The sequence below is a fragment of the Triturus cristatus genome, chromosome 6 (genome assembly GCF_964204655.1).
Source record: "Triturus cristatus chromosome 6, aTriCri1.1, whole genome shotgun sequence".
Classification (NCBI taxonomy): domain Eukaryota; kingdom Metazoa; phylum Chordata; class Amphibia; order Caudata; family Salamandridae; genus Triturus; species Triturus cristatus.
The window spans coordinates 1,534,714,578-1,534,736,544 of NC_140589.1; the positions used below are offsets into that span (position 1 = coordinate 1,534,714,578).

At 46.7% G+C, this 21,967-nt stretch overlaps 1 pseudogene; it reads left to right on the top strand.

Moving 5' to 3' along the window:
• The first annotated feature begins 14,651 nt into the window (after window positions 1-14,651).
• On the top strand, window positions 14,652-21,300 carry LOC146821638 (RNA-binding protein Musashi homolog 2 pseudogene; annotated as a pseudogene).
• The last annotated feature ends 667 nt before the right edge of the window (window positions 21,301-21,967 follow it).

Here is a 21,967-nt window from a genome sequence, read left to right on the forward strand (position 1 = left end):
GCACCCCAGGAGAGTATCGTAGAAAACCCTATTTATTAGTGGCACATAATTCCACTACCACACCACTGCCTACTCGTTTCAACCACAAAGTCCTGCTCAGGGTTTTGTGTGTCCATCGTTAGTTCTCACCATTTATACAGGACCCCCCCATGCAGCTCGTTATGAAGCATTGTGGGATTAGTAGTGAATACAATATTGCTAAAGTATACAATCAAAAGCAAAATAGTATCAGTTGTGACAGTCATTAGACAGAACATTTACATATTCAGCAAGTGATTTGTTAAGGGAGAATGTCAACGTTACGTTTATTTTTTATTTTTATTTTCGTGATCGATAATTTTTCGGTCAACGTGAGTGTTCTCTTATAGCCTATTCTATGCTTATTAGCAATGTTCAAGCTAAAGAGGTTGTGTGCTGTGTAAATCTCAGGCCAATGTTTATAAATTGTCAGATTACCCAAATCATGTGTCTTGCGAGTGGCTGTATCAGTGTCTGTGTGGGTGTGTGAGTGCCTTTGTGGCCTTTGAGTGGGTCTGTGAGTGGGTCTGTGAGTTTCTGTGTGGGTCTGTGAGTGGACGTGAGTACTTGTGTTGATCTGTGAGTGCCTGTGTATGTTTATGAGTGGGTGTGTGAGTGGTGCTATGTATTTTGGGCATTTGCATACTTACTGTATTTAAAAGAGAGAACCATGGACTCTGCTGTCACCAGGAGATTACAAGAAAATAACAACTTCTTTTAGTCACTACACCTCAGATTGTGCTCCAATAGTTCAATGATGCATTCACTTCTGTTAAGCATTTCATATTGTTTTTCTCCCAACCGCCCTATTACAATAAGGGCTGTCGGACCGCCATTGTCATTGCCCCGCCACAGCTGCCAGGATGGTGGTGTTGATGCAGTCAGGCAGCAGTAAAATGCTTAGAGGGACTGCCGCGGTCCTCCCAAGCATATTACAAGTTTCCTCTCCGCTATGGTTATCCTCTGCGCCATGTGGATGCACACAAGTGGATGCACACATCTGCCCCCCTGTGTGCATGCACACCAGCTCCTGCACAGACTGTACAGTCTATGATGTGCAGGAACAGTTTTGGGCGTTCCCAATGCAGTGCCCATTTACAGGGCACCGCCATGGTAATGAGAAAAAAAAATCCATCCAGACACGAGTTGCACTCGTAATCTGGCAGGTGGCCCGACCTCGGCTTTGGCTGTGTGGCGGCGAGGCGGGACTGGTGCCACACTGCCAAAGTCGTAATCAGGCCCTTAATGCATTTTTCAATCAATGCAATGTTATCCTATGGAAGGAAACGCAATCCGCAATATGCAGGTAAATGACATACGATATTAAGCTTTTGGATAAAGAATCAGTGCCAGGCAAGTTTCAGGTAAGTGAGAAAGCTGCACCACCAGCGGCACTGGGGCAGCTGGGTGCAGAGGTCCAACTAAGGATCTGGTGCCATTGTTGTCTAATGGAGAAAGGGGGCAATTGAAGTGGTACTACTTACAGGTAAGTAGAACAGTTTTGTGAACCAGTCTCCAGCGGTTAAGGTAAGCATGGGGTTACAAGTCAGCATCAAACCTACACCCTTATCGGCACAGGGACGGCCGGTTGCAGAATGCCAACACAGTGTCGGGCACCCAATCCAAACAAATGGAGAATCTCGAAGTTGGGAAAAGGCTGCATACTCAGGCCAGTCGGCTGGATGAAAGAAACCTACAGCTGCACAGGTAAGTTGGGATGTGCTGGGGCATCAGGACACTGTCTGTTGATCTCCCCAAGCCCAGGGGCTCCGGGTACAGCAGTGTCCTTCAGCGTCGGTAATCAGCTTACTGGTGCAAGTCACGGTTGGGGGAAGGGTCGTCATGCAGAGGCTGCTGGCATTGATGTGGAGTCCAGCAGGGGTGAGCCCATGGTGCACTCTTGCTCTTAATCAATGGGGAACCTTTTCTGGACCAGACGGCCACTGGAACTTGGGTCATTGGCGCTGGGTGCAGAGTTACTCGGTTTCTCAGTTCGACAGGCAGAGCACTTTGTCTTTAAGGTTGGTTTTCTTCAGGACAGATCCGCTGTCCATGGGAGATTGAGAGTCTTTTTAGAAGACAGGCAGTCCACCCAAGGTGCTGGAGGACCCTGAACTGCGGGACGAGTCGCTGTTCTTTAGCAGGGTCTCTGATGGCTGCAGACTGGCCGGTAGGGCTGGGGCCAAGTCAGTTGGTATCTTTAGTGTTCGCTGCCTGCACGGCTCTTCTTTGTCCTCTTCTTCATAGGTCATCAGTAATCTGAGGGTTAAGGTTCAGGGGTGCCCCTAAATACTAATTTTGATGGCATTATAGGGGTCAGAAGATAGTAATCAATGCGTTACTTACCTTTAGGGTGCATACACACTTTGTATGTCCACTCCCTCTGGGTAGGGGGCATATCCCTAACCCTATTGGCTAGAGCCCTCCACAACAATATGGAGGATTCTCATAGGAGGCGGTCACTTTAGCTCAGGGCACCTTAGGTAGGGTCCTAGCTGACCGGGGACACACCTCTCCTGCTTACTCATTTTTCTGCCTATCTTGCTGCCAAAAACGGGGCTTGGTTAGGGGCGAGGGCATCTCCACCAGCTGGAGGGGCCCTGGCCACCATACCAAAGGATGGAAAGCCTTTAAGGCTCACTCCCTTTCTTTGCTGTTCCTGCTTGGGGGTAGGTACCTTCACCCAGAGCAGGCTTTGTTTTTGACCCTCAAGAGCAAATGACTTGCACCTCAGGGGGTCAGAAACATGTCTAAAGTTGGCAGGCTGGTGGGGACCAGTCAAGCACACACTAGTTAGTTGGGAGGATTTCAGGGAGCACCTCTGAGGTGCACTCTAGGTGCATTTCTTAATACATCCAACACTGGCATCAGTGTGGTTTTATTAAGCTGAGATGTTTGGTATCAAACATCTTGGAATTTGGTGAGGCCATCATGGAGCTGTGGAACTCGTACTGACAAGTTCCCAGCCCATGTACTCAGTATGGTTTCACTCTACACTTATAATGTCTAAGAATGGACATAGACACTATAGAGACATATCTGCACTTGCAGTTATGCCCTCTGTTAGACCTGGCATCATTGGCGTTGGTTTCCCCTGTATTTTTGCCTTTGCCTCCTGTTATTTTGCTGTGTGTGGACTTCGTTTTTGATGGTCTAGTTGCTTTGCACTTTGGCACTGAACTGCCATGTCAAAATGTGCCAGTGCTCCCTTTGTAAATTGTTGTTATGGATTGGTGATTCCATGATTGGCATATTTGATTTACTAGTAAGTCGCCAGTACAGTGCACTGTGTGTACCCAGGGCCTGTAAATCAAATGCTGCTAGTAGGCTTGCAGCACTGAATGTGCCACCTACACAAGCAGCCTTGCAACAAGGTCTCAGGCCTGCCACTGCGGTGCCTGTGTGCAGTCTAGTGCTGTCATGTCGACTTGGCAAGTGCACCTACTTGCCAGGCCCTAACCTTCCTGTACATGTTAGTCACCCCTTAAATAGGTCCAAGGCAGGGTGCAGTGTATGTGAAAGGTATGACATGTCCTGATGTGTGTGGTATGTCCTGAAAGAGAAATACTGCCAATTTTGTTTTTCACTATTGTAAGGCTATCTGTCCCCATAGGATAGAATGGGGAGTTTGCTCATAACATCATATGAGCATTACTGCCCATGGGAACAAGATGTAAAAGTAAAGTAAGTTTGATATCCCTGAACTCAGAATGTTAAGATGCATCTTTTAGGGATGGTGATTTTTCATTCTGGGTTTGAAAATGCCACTTTTAGAAAGTAGGTATTTTCTAGCCTAACCATCCAGTGTGCCTCTGCTAGGGTTGTGTATTGCAAGTCTGTCTTTGGAGTGACAGGGACTGTGGATGTGCATTCTGTTCAGTCAGCCACTTGGGGGGTTGAGGTGTGTACTGCCTTTCCAGGGTGAGTCAGGGCTGGGCTGAATAGACCTGGGCTGTATTCAGAGTGAGGGGAGGAGATTTCTTTCACACCTGAATGGGCCTGGTCTGCCAAGGACAATGCTCTCCCCAACACTTGCCAGGAAGCTGCACCTGAGAGAACATAACTGGTTTTGGCTGGCAAAGAGCTTCTTTGCCACAGAGAACAAAGGATTTTGGATACAAAAATAGTGGCCCAAACCCAAGACTTTTAAATCACTTCCGGGAAATCAAGAGGAACCTTTGCCAAGGAGAAAAGCTGGAGAAACTGAGGAGGAATACTGCCCCTGTGCTGTTTGCTGCCTGGGGTTGACCTGCAGTGTCTACTTTCTGCTAAGGAAAAGGACTTTGCTGTGTCCCCTGCTTGAGGAAGAGCTTTCCTCTTGTTCTGAAGTTTCAAAAACACAAAGACCTCACCCCAGTTCCCCTGAACTTCCTTGCTGGGAGTTCTGACCTGCCAAGAGGTGCCTGTAGCTGTTCTGGGGCTCTGGAGTTTGTTATGCCTGTGAGAGCTGGAAAAGCAACGCAATGACGAGAAGCACGGCGCATCCATACCTGTTTCTGACGCATTGCTGAAGAAACTGATGCTGTGCCTGCCTGCGGCTCGAAAAATTGCTGCACGCCGCATCGAGTGCCCGGGCTCCGAAATTCTGCAAGAAGTTTAAACTCTCTGTGAGAGGCCCCACCAGAAAGGACGAATTCCAAAAGGTGCTGAGGGCCTGGTTTGAGTCAAGGGAAGCCAGCGAGCATGACAACCAGCCTATGGAGGAGGTGGAGAATTTAGATGGGCAGCAGGATAGGCTATTGGGTCTGCCTTGGGGAAGGTTACCTTCCGGGGGAAGGAGGGGGCAGCAGTGTATCTTCAAAGTGGCTGTCTCTCTAGCAGAAGAGCTGGAAGACACAAAGAGAAACAGGATGCATGAATTGGAGCTCACAAAGCTCAAGCTGGGGAAAGAGGATACCAAGTTGCCATTTCAGGGGAGAAATTAGCCCTAGAAGAGAAAAAGATGCCCTTGGAGCATGCAAGAGGTTTGATGGCACTGGATCTGAAAGCAAAAAGTATAGAGTCCAATCCCAATGATGGCAGCGCACCATCAGTACCTGGAGAAGGGAGGGTATACATTCCCAAGGAGGTTATTAAGGCTTTTGTGAAGCAGGAAGACATTGGCCAGTGGATTAAGGCCTATTAGGTAGTGATGAGGTCCTACAGAGTCCTTGAGAGAGACTGGGGAGCAGGATTGTGGAACCGCTTTGTCTCTGGAGGGAGGAACACATTGCTAACATTACCCACTGAGGACCAGATGCCTTATGCCCTCATGAAGGAAGCCTTAACTCCTTCGATGCTCATGACGGAACCATTCCGTCATGAGGCCAGGGGCACGAAATCCCTCTGCTGCAGACAGCAGAGGGATTTCTGTTTAATCCCTTTGACCTTGGGAGCTGGGGAAGAGCTTCCCCAGCTCCCGAGGCCCCCTCCCTGGTTTCTGTGGAAAGAAGATCAGCGCGCACGTCGCGCTGTCTTCATTGCACAGAAACCGAAACTGAAATGAGCCTTTAGGCTCATTTCAGTTTCACTTTCTATGTGCTCAGGGGGCTATCTCAGCCCCCCGGGCACGTAGAAAGATGGGAAAGGTATCATTGGAAAGGGGAGAATCTCCCCTTTCCAATGGTACCCCTCCAGTACCCTCCGTTTTGGGCAGCCCCCACCCTAATTAAAATTTGCCCCAAAAACTCCCTGGCGTTTAGTGGACTTTCTGCCTCCCCTGGGGGGCAGATGGGGGCATTAGCCCCCAATCTGCCCCGCCGAGGGGGGCAAAAAGCCTACTAGACGCCAGGGAGTTTTTGGGGCAAATTTGAGTTAGGGTGGGGGTTGCCCAAAACGGGCATGCCCATGCCCCCACCCCCTCCCCGCAAAACTTACAGCCTTCCTAGCCCCCAATCTGCCCCTCCGGGGGGCAAAAAGCCCACTAGATGCCAGGGATTTTTTAGGCAAATTTTAATTAGGGTGGGGGCATTGGCCTGCCTGTTTTTGGGCAGCCCCCACCCTAATTAAAATTTGCCCAAAAAACTAGACACCCGGGGGAGTCCAGCAAGGTATGTCTTGGGTGGGTCCCCCATCATTCTCTTACCAAGAATCCCCTGGAAACCTAAAATTTTGGCTAAAAATTCACTTTTTTCGCAAATTTCTGTGTGGGAAAGTTCTGGAATCTGGGTAGATCCACAAATTTCCTCCCACGCAACATTCCCCCAGGTCTCCCGACAAAAATGGTACCTCACTTGTGTGGGTGGGTCAAGGACCCGCAACAGGCAAGGGCCAAAAACCTATTGAGGTGACATCAAAATTACCTATCACAAACCAACCTGGTTTTGCATGGGGTGTCCCAAGAGTTTTTGGCCCGGGGCTCGGCAGCTATCTAGGGAATCCTACCAAACCCACACAGTTCTGAAAACTACACACCCAGGGGCTTCCAGGGAGGTATGGCTTTCGTGGATCCCCCAACGTTTCCTTACCCAGAATGCCCTGCAAACCTCAATTTTAGCTGAAAAAATCACTTTTTTCACACATTTTTGTGTGGGAAAGTTGTGGCATCACCGGGCTCACTCAAATTTCCCACCATCCAGCGTTCCTCCAGGTCTCCCGGTAAAAATGGTGCCTCACTTGTGTGGGAGGCCCAAGTACCCGCGACAGACAAGGGCTCAAAACATAGTGAGGCGACATCAAAATTGCCTATCTCACAACCACCTGGCTTTGCAAGGGGGGTCACCTGGGTTTTTGGCCCGTGCTCGGCGGCCATCCAGGGAAACCTACCAAACCCACACATTTATGAAAACAAGACACCCGGGGACTTCCAGTGAGGTATGGCTTGCATAGATCCCCCAACGTTTCCTTACCCAGAATCCCCTGCAAACCTCAATTGTAGCTGAAACAAATCACTTTTTTCACATTTTTGTGTGGGAGAGTGGCATCACCGGGCTCACACAAATTTCCCACCACCCAGCGTTCCCCCAGGTCTCCCGATAAAAATGGTGCCTCACTTGTGTGGGAGGCCCAAGTAACCATGACAGGCAATTCAGATTTTGATACATTTCTGCCTTCCAAATGAAAGACATTGTGTAAAAAAAGTCATTTTGAAAAATGACCGATAATTCTCATGCTAGTATGAGTATTCCCAATTTCGAAAATGTGCAAATATGTACTGTTTCTAAACTCTATAATTTGTTCCCATTTCAGAAATACATAGGTGTCTTTCATACTGATTTTTCCATGTATACATTTTCCCACAATAATTGCTATATACCCGGAACATAATAAAACACCATTGCAAATTGCTGCTCAGTTTTTGACTGTGGGTTCCTCGGGTTCTTGGTGAACCTACAAGTCCTATATATCCCCACAACCAGGAAGGTCCAGCGGATGTAACGGTATATTGCTTTCAAAGAGCTGTCATAATTAGAAGAAGTTACAGGTGAAAACGTATAGCTTTCCAGGATCCATTATTGCTTTCACACCCATTTCTACCATTAACTGGAAGGAGGTTGAAAGCACAAAAAATAGCAAAAATAGGCTATGTCCCAGAAAAATGCCAAAACTGTGTAAAACATGTTAGTTTTCTGACAAAAGTCTGTCATTCCCTAAAAGCTGGGAAAATGGTGATTTCAGCCCCACAAACTCTTTTTTGATACAATTTGCAGAGAAAACCCAGATGCTTTCATTTGCAGCCCGTTTTTCCCATTTTTCACAAAAAAAACAAAGTTTTGCTGTATTTTGGCAAATTTCTGGGACCTTTCCAGGGGAATCCACAAACCCTGGGTGCCTTTAGAATCCCCATGATGTTGGAAGAAAAGGACGCAAATTTGGCGTGGATACCTTATGTGGTCAAAAAGTTACAGGGGCCTAAGCGCGCACTACCCCAAATAGCCCAAAAAAGGCTTAGCACAGGGGGGAAAGGCCTAGCAGCGAAGGGGTTAATAAGGAGGTATGGTTTGACCCCAGAGCTGTGCAGGCAGAAGTTGAGGGCATGTAGGAAGCTGGAGTCAAGCACTTGGGTGGAGTATGTCCCCTATTTTTGCAGGGCACTGGATGGATAGTTAAAGGGTAGCCAGGTGAATGATTTTCAGGGGCTCTATGATTTGGTTGCATGGGAGCACTTTTCAGATAATTGTTTTCCAGAGCTATGCCAGCACTTGATTGACAGTAAGCTGACTGACCTCAGGAAGTTTCATGTGGAGGCAGACCGCTGGGTCACTAGCAGGGTCCAAAATGATCGTGTGGGAGATTCTGCCAAAGGTGGGCAGACTCCTCAGCAGACGAGTGGGCGGGACAAGAGTGAACAGAAGAAGATCCAAAAAGGGCCCCAAAGCGGGCAGTCAAACAGATGAAAACGTCACTTCTATCAAGCGGGAGAAGTTTGACAGATCCTGCTTCCTTGGAGCAGAGTTATGTTTGCTCTCGCTTGCTTTTTTGTCCTGGCCGGATCCCAGGGGTACCCCAACACCAGAGCTATGTGGTCCGGTATTCACACCCTTCACCCTTTTTCTTAGTTTTTTTTGGGACTGAAGCTGAGTACCAAGATGGCTGCCAACACTTCATGCTTGGCAGCCAACCAGATTTCAGCATGGGGGTGGTCGAAGCCTCACAGGATCCGCTTCCCTATATTTAAAAATGTATTTTTCTTTTAATAACTTTACAACTACTAAATGGATTTACCGTAAATAACAAAAGGCACTCTTTCTGGACCAAGCACTAGCTTCCTGTCAAATTTGGTGCAATTGTATTCAGCGATCCGGGCTGTAGTCATGTTCAAAATGCCTCATGGGAACAGTCCAGGCCGAACTATCAGGCCAAGTCACCTCACCACCAGTCAAGAGATCTGGGTTAAATCCATCGTTCTCTTGCTCACTATGCCAACCCAGTTTGGACTAGCCTGGCTGATGAGGGATGATACCCTGAAACTGGTCCCGGGATGCTTGTTCTGGTCCATGGATTGACCTGGCCTGGCAGTTGGGGCTGGATTGTTCCCATGGGAAGCAGGGTCAGATTGATTTGGATATGGCTCGGTCCAAACTGAAGTAGGCCGATAAGCAAAAGAACGATGGATTCAACCCAGATCTCTTGATTGGGGGTGAGTGGTTGAAAAGTTTCAGCATTCCCTCCATCATATTGTGTTTGATATGTTTGCCCTAAGGTTATGCCCAGACGTGGGTCCCTTGCTCACTGTGCCACTGGAGTCAAGCTAGCCTGGCTGATTAGGGGTGTTACCCCGAAATTGGTCCCAGGATGCTTGTTTACGTCCAGGGAGGACCTAGCCTGGCAGTTCGGGCTGGACTGTTCCTATGAGGAGCGCGATCAAGACTGATTTGCATATAGCTGGGTCCAAACTGGGGTGGCATAGTGAGAAAAAGGATGATGGATTCAACTCGGATCTCTTGACTGGGGGTAAGTGGTAAAAAAGTTTCAGCTCTCTCTACCATCTTGATGTGTTTGCTATGCTCCAAATCCAAAACACATTCACATTTCAAAGGGTCCAAACTGGTAAGGGAAGTCCCATGGGTTAACACACCTACTTCAGCGACATGGTTCTCCTGGTTCCCCTCTTTTCAGAGTTCACCTGTTTTAAAGCTCACACTCAGTGCTCACAGACAAGAGTTCAAGGTTTGTGTTTTTTCTTTAACTTTCCTTTTCTGCTCATGCCAACTCTTTTCTTTCCATGTGGTACAGTGCAGTTTAACCTCTATTGCATTGCCCATAGGTAGTCACCTGGACCTCCGCACTGTTCATCCAACCTTATGTCCCTCCTGTCACTCCACATGTCCCTGCCTTCTCTACTGCTCCCTGTCATCCTCCTTTTTCTTTTTTCTCATTTTCTCAACCCGCCCGTTCTAACCCATACATTTCACCTTTTTCTACTTTTATATTTATTACTGTCTCCTTTTCTCAGCCTGATCTTCCCTGCTCTTTCTAAATTTTCTCACTACAAATTTAGACCAAAAGCACATACCAAAATGACATAAAAGCAATGAACATGGAGAAAACGTTCACAACAAATCACACTCTGGGAAGGAAGACGGTGTGCCATTGAGAGGGGATAAGAAGACAGAGATAGAGATCAGCACGCAGTTGGTTGTTCTTCTGGAGATAGGCTGAAAAATTAGAGGATATAAATTCCACAGATACAAGTATGTTCTTGTGCACACAGAGAGTGAGGCTCTGCCACAAACATACCTTATCGTTTTTTAGGTGAACTCACTGCTCTGCAGATAGAGCTGAACTTAATCACAGGTGCATCCAAGACCCTGCATTCATAGTGCTGAACCCATGCACAGATAGAGCAGAGACCGTGTACCAATAGATAATTTATTTTATTGAGTTGGAGATGAGTTCATGCATACATTGCACTGCGACCATGGGCAGATAGAGTTGATCTCTTCCAAGTATGCAGGTGAGCTCCGTTGCTGACAGTGGTGAGCCCCTGCACAAAGATCAAGGTGAGCCAGTTAACAGCCAGAGTCAAACTCTTTCAGCATTCCTTCCTATAATGTAAAACCTGAGGTTCTGTGGGAACTAAGAAACCAGGACCAGCTAATATTCTGTGGGCATATCACACATCTCGCACCCAGGTTAAACTTACTGATAGTGAGTGAGGAGGGGAAGGTAGAAGGGAGGATGACAGTGAGAGAGAAGGGATTTATAGAAGTGATTGAAGAAAGAGAGAAAGAAAGAAAAGGTAGATAGTAGTGAAAGAGAATGAAGAATGTGTGTGAATATAGTCAGAAATGTAAGAAAGATATGAGGAGAGTGTGACTCAGATGGAAATGAACAGAGACAGAGTGTAAAACAGGAAACACCAGAGTGAGTGATGCATGAAGAGCACCACAACAATAATGCTAAGGCAAACTTTATATTATGTTATATTAAGTTTATTTGTGAAATTCATCTGTTCAGGTGAAGGCACATGACCTCCGCACTGGCCAAGGGTGCAGGCATTGTGCATTGGCTGGAGTTACAGGAGCTCTTTGAGAGCAGTGCAGCAGGGTTATGGGCACACACCTTTCCAGACACATGGATCTACTCACAGGCCTCCTTCTGGCTCTATCAGTCAAATCCTGCAGAATTTTGTTATGCCGTTGCTGCTCACCATAACAAGAATAAATGTAATTTCTACATGGGTTCAGCTCCTTCACTAATATGGCTGCTGACACCACTTCCCATGATGAATTTCTGTTGCAGCATTCACACATTTTAATCTGTGCATGTTGGAAAGTGGGTTATTGGTAGGGGCAAATGTAGGTCTGCCACTGGCAATAAGGCCACTAACACATGGTAGGACCTAGCATAGGTCTTAGAAAATTATTCCTATGCTCAACTCTTGGTAACGTGGCTGCGAGCAGACAGGCTTAACTTCAAAGACAGGTATATAAAGCATTTAAAAACACAATTTCAGTAAATAATCAAGACACAACACAAAATAAAAATCCAACACCAATTTATACAAATAAGTAATATTTGTATCTTTTAGATGACACCAAAACAAAAAAAATCCACTGTAGGGAACCAGAGATGAATTTTTAAAGATTAGTCACTTTCTAGTGCTTAGAAACCAACAGTGCCCCTTTTAGTCATTTCGTTTTCTCTGACAGGGACACCTTTAGAAATTGTTCTGGAGAATCTCACCAAAATGTGTTGTGCGGCCTTCAGCAGCATGCGGGGTCCAGTTACAACTCCTTCCTGAAGTTCTGCTGCGGGTCCCAAAGTATCCAACACACAATCCAAGGTTCCGGAATCTCCAAGAGGGTCCTTGAAAGTGTGAAGCTTCAATCTAATTTTATTTATTTGGAGGGAAAGAAACAGTGACTGGGTGTAAGTCTGGCTTAAGTGTGTGTATTTTTATGGGAAAATTAATTTAGAGCTTACAAAATGGAAACTGGCTGTATAGTTGTAATTTACAATATAGCCTAATTTCTCTCACAGCATGTGTTTAGTGATTTTAAAGAAGTATTGCAGGGCCAACATAGAAGAAAGATTCATCAACCATTTGAACACTACACTAGATGACATACAATACCACAACAAAAAGATACTCATTCCCACCACAATCTCTGCTCTTCAGTGATGGGTACAATGGAGGTTATTGAGAAGTCATACATCTTCAAGTAAAAATGCATGTATTACATGTTTTGGTGCTTTTATTTCAGAAAAAGCAGTGGAATTAAACCCACATTTTTAAGGAACCGTGAAATATGGAAAACATTTCACAGTTAGGTGTGGAATACAGATTTTGTCGCCACTGTGCAAAGGTGTTACATTGTCCAGGCTACTCAGATTATGCAGCTTGGAGGCTACTATGCGACAAAATAGGCAAAATGTGTGGCCCTTTGCTAGGCAGGATTATTTTCCTCCGTTTGAGTAGGGAACAACACTTTCGGTGGAATCTGCATAGTTTGGAAATTATGTGGCAAATTCAGTAAATCCATAATTTTGCTGTAAACTCTGCACATAAATCCACCAATCTCACCATTCACTATTGTTTTATTTGTGACAGGTAAACAAAGCCTCAACATTTTAATTCCAGTCAATGCCCATTGTTAGCTGCACTTTGAATAAAACTGCCGGTAATATAAAAAAAAAACATACCGGGGACCTTGTTATAACCCTCTTCGATTTCTGGTGACATTTACGAACCACAGGGCCACTAGAACCCCTCAATGGTAATATTGTAACAGATACTTATTATGCATGCTCTGTGTGTACCTAACTTTAAGCCATGGTGTATATGTAAATAGATAAACCTCAACCTTTAACAAGAGACAAGTCATCTAGGTGCTACCCATGTATCAAATATAAGTACCAAAGTCATTTGCATTCAGTCCACTCACTAGACAGCATGAGGAATGCAGCCTAATGGCTATGTTAAAACATCAACAGACCATAAGTGTTCACAAGGAATGGTAAAATTGAATATTTGAAGCTTTTTTGAAAGTCCTAATACATCAACTAAGGAAGGATATGTCTAGTAGCTAAGCTGTCAATCTGAGGACCTTGATTTCAATCCAGCTTGGCATTGACTGAAAATTTTGCAGTTCTGGGAAATCACTTAATCACAATGTGTGAGATACTAGTGTAAGTGTGTGTAACAAAAAATATAAGCCGCCATTTGATGAATACACTATTGCATCATTTTCTATCACCTCCCATGATAGGCAACCCTCTTCTGTTCCTTGGTTAGGTCCATGCTACAGAAATACCAACATGTGCATGCTTTTAGATTCTGAACAGGTACTTAGGTTATTATTCTCTGTCCATACCCCTTCCTTTTGAGCAGTTGGTAAGCCCACCTCATTTTGTAACAACCAGGTGGAAGCTCCCATGATTTTCTTTATCCTGATTTATTCTTCACACCTCAAGTATATTTCTCAATGTCTGTGGGAGCACTTTATTTGGCGCATTGGGAGATTTCTCCACACATCAACTTGTTCCTTGGGAGCATGTTATCATTATGCGGTTCATGCTATTGTTAATCAGAAAAGTCACTTTTCCAGCACCCCTTCAGTGCTTTCATTTTTTACATGCACAGAACTCACGCGGTACCAACCATCTTGCAGACATCCGACACTCACATGTCTGGAGGACACTCTCTAAGCTGCAGCAGTGCTTGGTGTCTCAGGGGAATGCATCGGTGAAAACTATGCCCGGGTGTAAAACTCCACTCCATTCTCAGAGTTTGTGGAATTCAGCAAATTTGCGTTCCACGGAGGACCCAGAGTTACTGTTAAACTCCACACACTGCAACAAAGCGGAGTTTTTTTTTGTTAGCACGCTTGAAATGTCCTTTTGCGCGCGTGGAGAAACTTGCCGGGTGCTCGCTATCCGGCAATGAGATTATTAGGGCCGCTCGTGGGCGTCACGATATTTGCCAGCCGGCTACATGCTCCAGCGAGATTTTCCAGTTACTAACACATCATTCGGGCGAGCCAGAGTCTTCTGGTGGATGTTTTCTGTCATACGTGCTCCCGAACACGCAGGATCTACCGCAGCTGCAATCTAGGAAAAATTCATTCCTCGAGAAGCATCAAAATCTTCCTTAGTTACAATTTTGAGTTCAATACCTCCTTAAATTGACATTTGAAGTTGTTTTTCTTTTGTGCGAGGATTCCTTTTTTAAAAACTTCCCAGTGCTTTGTCCAACTCCTGCTCTCTTTTCATTTGGAATTGGAGTTGGATGGATTACTTTTTATTTGTATTTTTCATAGACCTTTATTGAAAATTGTACACATTAGGTTAAAAGGTAATCAAATAGCACTGCATCAAATGACAGGCGCAATTAGATACATCACATCAGTCATAAACATCATAGAGTCGGGAAGACAATAACGGCACTTGGTGGGATGTAGGACCATAGGCCAAGGTATGGAGCAGGAGAGGGCAACCAGGAATATCAAACAGGGTGGAGTATAGGCGTAGAGAGTGTGGGAGGGTGACAGCAGGCAGGTGGGGGGGAGGACCTATGGATCAGCACTGGCGGCTGCCACGGGTGGAGTGCCGACGGGAGTGCAGGAGAGTTTGCAAAGGGAGACGCGCTCCGGGAGAGAAGGTATGAAACAAGGGGGCCCTGCCCGTGTGTGAGAGACGGAGTGACGGGTGCCTGAGCCTGTGTGGTCGCTGCCCAGAGAGAGAGAAGCGGGTTAGACTCGGGAGCCGCCATGGAGGCAGACAGGATTCAGACTAGCTCCGGCAGCCCCAACGACGCGCAGCACGACCCGGGTAAAATGTTTATTGGCGGCCTAAGCTGGCAGACCTCACCAGATAGCCTAAGAGACTATTTCTGCAAATTTGGAGAGATCAGAGAATGTATGGTCATGAGGGACCCGACCACAAAACGCTCCAGAGGCTTCGGTTTCGTTACGTTTGCAGATCCTGCAAGTGTAGATAAAGTGTTAGCTCAGCCCCACCATGAATTAGATTCGAAGACGATTGACCCCAAAGTTGCATTTCCACGAAGGGCACAGCCTAAGATGGTCACGAGAACAAAGAAGATCTTTGTAGGGGGCTTATCTGCGAATACAGTCGTGGAAGATGTGAAGCAGTACTTTGACCAGTTCGGCAAGGTAGAAGATGCCATGCTCATGTTTGACAAAACTACCAACAGGCATAGAGGTATTAATCATGAGCGGCATCCATCATACAGCTGTTGCCATACTGTGGGTATATAAGTTGCTGTTCCGCCCTGATTGAGATAGAGGGTATTAATCATGAGCGGCATCCATCATACAGCTGTTGCCATACTGTGGGTATATAAGTTGCTGTTCCGCCCTGATTGAGATAGAGGGTATTTTTATCTTATTTACACTGTTCACGTGCACTTCACTGAATCGTTTTATGGTCCTGAAGAAGCGCAAATGACCCTGGTTGGGCAAGAGTAGCGCGAAACATGTCGACCTATGACCTATGACACCCAGGCATAGTGAGCCTTTGGGGCATTGTTTTTTATTGAGCGGTTTTCGGACTGCGAAGGGTACAACAGTTACACTGTCACTGCATGTTGACCCTTTTTAATTCATTGATTATTTTGCACGCACAATTCTCCGTTGATTTACCCTCTTTTTGAACCCACTCCCCACACACCCGCATGCACCATCTGGCAGTCCTAAAAAGATCTCCGACAAAGCGACCCTTCGGGGGACCCGTAGGGAATTGCAGCGCCGGCCCTACGAGGAGCAACTGCCCGATGATGAAGCATGACACCCCTTGGGGTGTGTGAGGGCATCAGAGGACAAAAAAGTTTTTTTCCCCTCACTTATGGGCCCTTCATACCTAAGGTTCTTTTGTTTTGTTTTTGTTTTCTTGCTCACAATTTTTCTTGTAAAATGCACGGGTGACTTTTTGCACCCTTAAGTATGGGTGACTTATTGCATCCTACTGTAGGAACAGTGTCCTTCGTTGGGTTATAAATATATGTATCAGGAGCATGGACACTGGACCTTTAATAGCTCCTAGGTCCCCCCCTCTTTTTGTTTAATATGAAACAAGGGGGGCCAAGATGTCGCGTGGCCGACCTGTAACGGGCATCAGTTCCCAGAATTCTGATAGGAGCATCTGGCATTGCACAGCATCCTCGAGCCAGGCATCCGCCTTGGGTGCGGGCCTCCGACCCCAATGCATAGCAACTCTGCGACGCGCGAGAACTAGCAGCATGGCCCTGAGTCGGCGGGTGGTGTCAGGGCAATGCCTCACCAGGTCGAACAGGCAGGTCTTGGGATCTGGCAGGACAGGCGAAGAGGTGATCTCTGTAATGATAGAGCATACATCGCGCCAGTATGTAGAAACCAGAGGGCACAGCCAAGCAAGATGCGAGAAGTCCGCCGCTGGAGATGAGCACCGGAGGCATCTATCACTAGGGACCAGACCCATTCTAAATAGCTGAGCAGGGGAGCGATACAGCCGGTGGAAATATTTAAAATGTATGCGGCGCAGGCGGGTAGTTGGGAGATAAGCGTTTAGTCTGCTTACAACAGTACAGCCAGTCCTCCTGTGGGAGATCAATGCCCAGTTCCTCGCTCCAGGCCATGCGGGCCCGATCAGCAGATATTGAAGAGGCCGCTAGTGTGGAGGCATAGAGCCGAGAGACCAATTTGCGGGGAGAGGAGGAGGTGTATGTCAGGTCAAGGGCAGACATCGAAAGGGGGGCTATGGGAACGTGGGGTGTGAAGCCCAACAAGATGCCCTGAGCTGATAAAAAAGCAGTGACTTCTTTAGGCCAGATTTGGGTGGTAGCAAAAAAAAACTACCATTGGGGTAGAGGTCAGATAAGATGGTCAAACCCATGTCAGCCATGCGTTTCGCCATTTCAGCCGCGTGCAGCGAGGGGAACGCCAGGTGATATGCGATAGGCATGGCACCAGCGGAGAGCAAGTTTGAACCAGAGTATTTCCGAAGACCGTCCCAGGCCCAGCGCAGGGTGTCAACCGTGTCAATTTCTCCACGTGGTGATTTGGCAGGGGCAAAGATGGCAGTCTGTAGGGGCAGGGGGGCCGCCAAGTCGGCTTCGACCGTCACGTGAGGTTGAAAGGGCGTCTGATACACCCAGAAGTGAAGGAAACTGGCTTGGACACTAAGGGCGTATAGTTTAAAATCCGGGGCTCCCATCCCACCACACACGAGGGGGAGCGTTAGGATATCAAACGCTATCCTGGGCTGACGTCCTGCCCAGATGAGGGAGATGATGAGGGAACGGAGAGTACGAAAGAAGTGGGCAGTGAGAGGAACAGGCACATTCAGAAATAAATATAAGAATTTCAGGAGCACTACCATCTTAGCGATGGCAATGCGCTCCGCCAAGGATAGAGGTAGGTACCGCCACAAGGGAATTTTGCTCTCAAGCCAGTCGACCGCCTTACCAAAATTGGCTTTCCAAAGTTTATCCACATCCCTACTGAGCCAAACACCCAAATATCTGGTGGGTCCTGATGCCCACATGAAAGGGTAGTCTGGGGTGAAGGGGACAGTGGCGTCTGTCAAGGCGAAAAGAATGGATTTACTCCAATTAACCTGAATGCCGGATAGACACCCGAAACGCACCACCACACGGATCATGGGGCCGAGGTTCTCCTGAGGATGACGGACATAGAGCGTAACATCGTCCGCATACATGGAGACTACCAGAGCACGGGCCGCGAATCCCATGCCGAGTGAGTGTGATGCTGCCGAAGCCGGGCTGCAAGGGGCTCCATGGTCACTGCGAAAAGCATAGACGAGAGTGGGCACCCCTGCCTGGTTCCTCTCGAGACACTAATGGGTTCCGAAATGTGACCGTTGATTCGGAGGCTGGCCACCGGGAGGGTATAAAAGAGATGGATTTTGTGCAGAAAAACCAGGCTAAAGCCAAGACGGGGCAGAAGGTAGAAAAGGAAGGGCCATGCGAGAGTGTTGAAGGCCTTGGTGGCATCCAAAAGAGCCGCCAAGGCGGTTTGGCGGCGTTGATCTGATGAAGTACAGCAAAGATCGTGCGGAGGTTATGTGACGTGTTGTGGGCCCAGGTATAAAGCTGGATTGATCCGGGCGGGCGATCGGTGGCATGAGAGGCAGGAGGCGGGAGGCCAATAGCTTGCCGAAGATCTTATTGTGAGTATTGATAAGGGATAAGGGATAGGAGTAGAGAAGTTCAGGGGATTTGTCTGGTTTCAAGAGAAGGGCAGCAGGGCCTCGCGTAGTGAAGGAGGGAAGTGACCAGATTCGAAGAAGTCGTTTTACATAGTGGCAAGATGAGCGACAAGGGAGGCGCAAACGTTTTATAGAAAGAAGCAGGCAAGCCAGCCGAGCCAGGGCCTTATCCCCGGACAGATTATTAATGGCGGCAAGGATTTCTTCCTTAGAGAAGGGCTCGTCAAGATATTCCCGGTGACTATTGCCCAGCCAGAGGAGCTCAAGGGTGTCGAAGTACTGATCCAAGAGATCATGTGACGGCGCAGTCCCAGCGGTGTAAAGTTGAGTGTAAAAAGCGGTGACCCGCGAAATTATCTTGGCGAGAGAGGTAGTGCATTCTGGACCCCCGTCCCTCAGCGCCGTAAAGTAGGAGGCAGCGTGGGGCCACTGCAGAAGGTTGGCTAAGGTCTTGTCAGGGCGGTCGCCCTTGCCGTTGCGGCGTGCCTGTGCCTCCCTACCCAGAAAGGAGAGTTCCCTGTCAGCCTCCTGTTCAAATTTGGAACGCTTACTTTGAAGCTGTGCAAGAGTGTCAGGGAGGGGGTTAGAAGAGTGCAGAGAATCGAGGGCCCTAATCTCACCCTCAAGGCGCTCGAGTGTGCCACGGATAGATCGCAAAACTCCTGACTGTTTGGAAATACATTCGCCCCGAACCACCACCTTGAAACCCTCCCAAAGAGTGTAAGGCGAATCCACTGAGCCGGCATTGAGTTCAAAATAGTTTTCTATCACAGTGTGAATCTCGGCGCAAAACTCCGAGTCGTGGAGTGAGTGGGGGGCAGGTGCCAAGCGAACATAAGTTTATGGGCACTGGGTGGAAGCAGGCAGAGGCTCATGGAGACATGGTCCGAAAGAGTACGCGCCATGTTCTCAACTGAGGTTACCCATGAATAGGCATCGCAAGTGGTTATCCAAAGGTCCAGGCGGGACCAGCAGCCAGAAGTGCCAGTGACGCAGGTGCCTTCGCGCACGCCCGGATGGCAATGGGGCCATGCATCCAGCAGGGAATTATCGTCCAAGATGGAGCGCAAGAGAGAAGTGGTGTTGCAGGGATTCTGCTTATGCACAGAACTATGCGCAGGAAACCAGGACCTCAGGGAATTGCGGTGTATCAAAAACTCACCTCAGTACCCAGAACCCCTATCCGACTAGCATCAGTGTCTCATTTGTTCTCCGTATCATCTCGAAGCTACCAATGATAAGACAACCCAGAACAAGCGACTTAGAGTACTCTCAGGAATGGTGGGAATCAGAAACACCTTTTCGTTATTATTCTCATATCAGTCCACAACAAGAGTAATCAGAGACACTGTAAAGTTTAAAATATTTATTTTTAACTACGTGCTCTAAGATGCAGTACTTTGGCTAACATAAGCAGACAAATGATTAAAAATAAAACCATCAGCATTGTTACAATACCAAAGAAAATGAAGGGAGAAATCATGTTATAAATGATAGTGGAATATAGCCACCCTCCCTTCACAAGAAAGCTAGTATTATGAAACTAATACAAGGTCTCTAGGTTTGAATGGGGAACCCCATACTGTAAGTATCAGCTTAGGCGAATCACAGCACAGGATCAGCTCTGCTCTGCGTCTGGAAAAGGTCTTCTCCAAAGTATCTGAATCATGCATGCAAAATGCAATATTAAAGGCACCCGAGTTTCAGATGTTTGCAGCTGTGTGCGTGTTATGACTAGAGTGTGGGCCGATCAACATGAATTCAAAAGCATACATTGTTATTTGACCTTGACGGCTTCTGCACACAGTATTCAGAATAAGGTCGCGGTGCACGTCTAAGGGTGTGAACAACAGACCGTTCTCATGTGAAGAAAAGTAAGCAAGCAGTTTTTCGCATAATAACAGCTACCTGCAGTGTCGTGTGCAAAAACAGCAAAAGTGACAAGATGGCGTTTTACATCTAAGACGCTTATGCTAACATAGCAATGTGTGTACATGGAACTCCGTCTCCACTACAGTGGAACGTGGGTGCAAAGCGCGGGGACCAGAGTGATCCAAGGATCACTCTTTGCGTCTGCTGCATATCCCATTGGAGGTAAGGACTTTGTATTTGAGATTTCACATGTGAGTTGAAAAACTGGTGTTGTTTGTTTGATTGGGGCCATGCACCTGGATTTATTTGTACGTTTAATGGATTTTTAAAATGTATTGTGATGGGTAGCCTGTTGTTTCAGTAGGGGCCTAATGATTTCTTTGCATTTAATTTTTCTTCTTTTGTAAAGGAAAAATGTTGCACAGTTTACTACATTTTCTCAATTTTTTAATACACTTGCAATATTGAGTTAATTCACTATGTTGCCTAGTCTGCCAATTGGCCTTCCAGCCAGTAGGCCCAGTGCTAGTCATGAGTGCATGAAACAACTGTTTCTGTGGTGCCTGTTGAATTTGAAACATCATTTAGGCCATGGATGGATTTGGATTGAAATACAAAATGTGTTTTTTGTGTGGTATTTCACGTTTTTCCCATACAAACAGTGTTTAGGACTAGGTGGGGTAATGCCTTTGAAGGATGTGTGTTGTTGTAAACAATTTTTTTTAGCCCTGTTAATTTTCATTTTTGGCATTGCTGAATTAATGCTGTGTTCTCTGTTTTACCATGCCTCCTTTGTCTGGCCAGTGTGTGCGTGTGTTTGCCATAGACAACTATTTGCCTTTGTTCCACATGCCACGTGGCACTGGCCAGGTGCCATTTTGTATAGTCAGAGAACTGTCTATATACTACAGGAGGAAGATGAGGGAGACTCAGGTCATGGAAGTAGTGTGTTAGATGACCTACTTCTGGGTGAATCTCTAGAGTTTGAGGACAACCTCTACTACCCTGACTAGTACTAGGCCTGGGCCTACAACCATAGGACTTTCTCTCGAAGTCTCTAGTCTATCGCTGATCTGCTTTCTTTCTTTGATGCCGAAAAAAAAAGATATAGCTAGGGGAACATTATTATACAGTTGAATTTGTTTGTGTTTGGTTGACTAATTCCTTCCCAGCGTCTTACTCTTTGATGCATTTTATTGCAGGATTGGAGTTGCAACTGTGCGCAGTGAAGAAGTCTTGACTCCTCACTCCTCTTTGCCTCAGTGGCATTGGATGGAGAATGCAAACAACTGTGTGCCTGTCTCCAACCCTGGGTTGTGACTATCTATCCTTTCCTACCCCAGAGGGACTGCCCCACATGTGACATTATAATTCGATTTATACTGGCCATTCTCTGCTTCGTGAACAAATGGATCTGCATTCTGCAATGTACCACAAATCAATCATGGTGAGCACGCTGGAAGAACAGGTAAATAGCATGAATTGCAGGCTGAGTGATTGTTTTTTGTTGTGAAATTGTGATGTGTGTTGATAGATAATTCATGTGGTAGCAGGCAGTGTGACACTAGGTGTTTATTTGTAACTATTACACTTAAAATGTGTTTGTGATGATTTACAATGTTGGTGGCTTACTGGCAGCAGAAGGTTATTCTTTTTCTTTCCCCTTTGAGAGATAGCGAGATTCCTTCACCTGGTCCACTTCACAGTCCACACAGCTTTGTTTTTTTAATTGTTTTCTGCTTTATACTTCTCAAAGAGTCAGACCCGACCAGTCCCTTAGATAACGCAAACACGATCTAGTCTACACAAAAAAATGACTCAATGTTTCTCTTCTTGTTGTGCAACAACAAAATTGTACTACAGGCTGATACATTGCATTTGAAGCGGGACTCGGGACACAGTTAATATGGAGTTGGCCACCATACTCGGAGTCAAACTCAGGAGGATTAGAGATGATGGAATGACTCAGGGAGTGAGCATGACTTCT